Below are 900 nucleotides of genomic sequence, written 5' to 3'. Positions count from 1 at the left end.
AGGAAACCCGCTGTCACCACTTCATGGGCTATTCTTTTCGTTTAGCAGCAAGGGATCTTTTATATGCACCATCCCACAGACAGAGTAGTACAAACCACGGCCTTTGATATACCAGTCGTGGTGCACTAGCTGGAACGAGAAATGGCCCAATGGGCCCACCGACGGAGATCGATCCCAGAACGACCGCGCATCAAGCGAGCGCTGTACCATTGGGTTACGTCCCACCCCTCTAAGTTTATCGAAGACGATCAATAATGCGTCCCATCGCACCTGAAGCAAGTACTCTACCACTGGGCCATAAGGACATCTTCCCTAAACCCTTGTCCACGTGTCAAGATGGAAGCCACATATTAAACAAACCTTTCATTTCCTTCGTCTACCCCAGTGGTAAAGCGCTCACCTGATACGCGGTCGGTCTAGGATCGATCCTCATCGATGAGCCCATGGGGCTATTTCTCGTTCCAACCAGTGCACCACGACTGGTACGTCAAATGCCGTGTTGTGTGCTATCCTGTCTGTTGGATGGTTCTTATAAAATATCCTTTGCTACTAATAAGACTAATTTTGCGGGTTTCCTCTCTAAGACTATATGTCACAATTACCAAATGTAATAGCTCAATATGCTCTAGTGTTGTCGTTAAACAAAACAAACTTTAGCAATATAGTTTCCAGATTTCCAATCAATACATGATTTTTGCTGCAGACGCTCATAACAGTACATTATGTAACAACATTATTCTATAAGCGGAATTGCGTTCCTGACATTTTTTTTTTAATGGTCACGTGACGCATCAACGCTGCTCTCTCAGTAGATTTCCTTTACATCGATGTATCTTTATTTCAGCTCCACGGGCAAGACATCACAACAAGACAATCAGAGACAGTGTTCAGTTTTCAATA

The sequence above is a fragment of the Gigantopelta aegis genome, chromosome 14 (assembly GCF_016097555.1).
Source record: "Gigantopelta aegis isolate Gae_Host chromosome 14, Gae_host_genome, whole genome shotgun sequence".
In the NCBI taxonomy this organism is placed as follows: Eukaryota; Metazoa; Mollusca; class Gastropoda; order Neomphalida; family Peltospiridae; genus Gigantopelta; species Gigantopelta aegis.
This window is presented reverse-complemented; position numbering follows the sequence as displayed.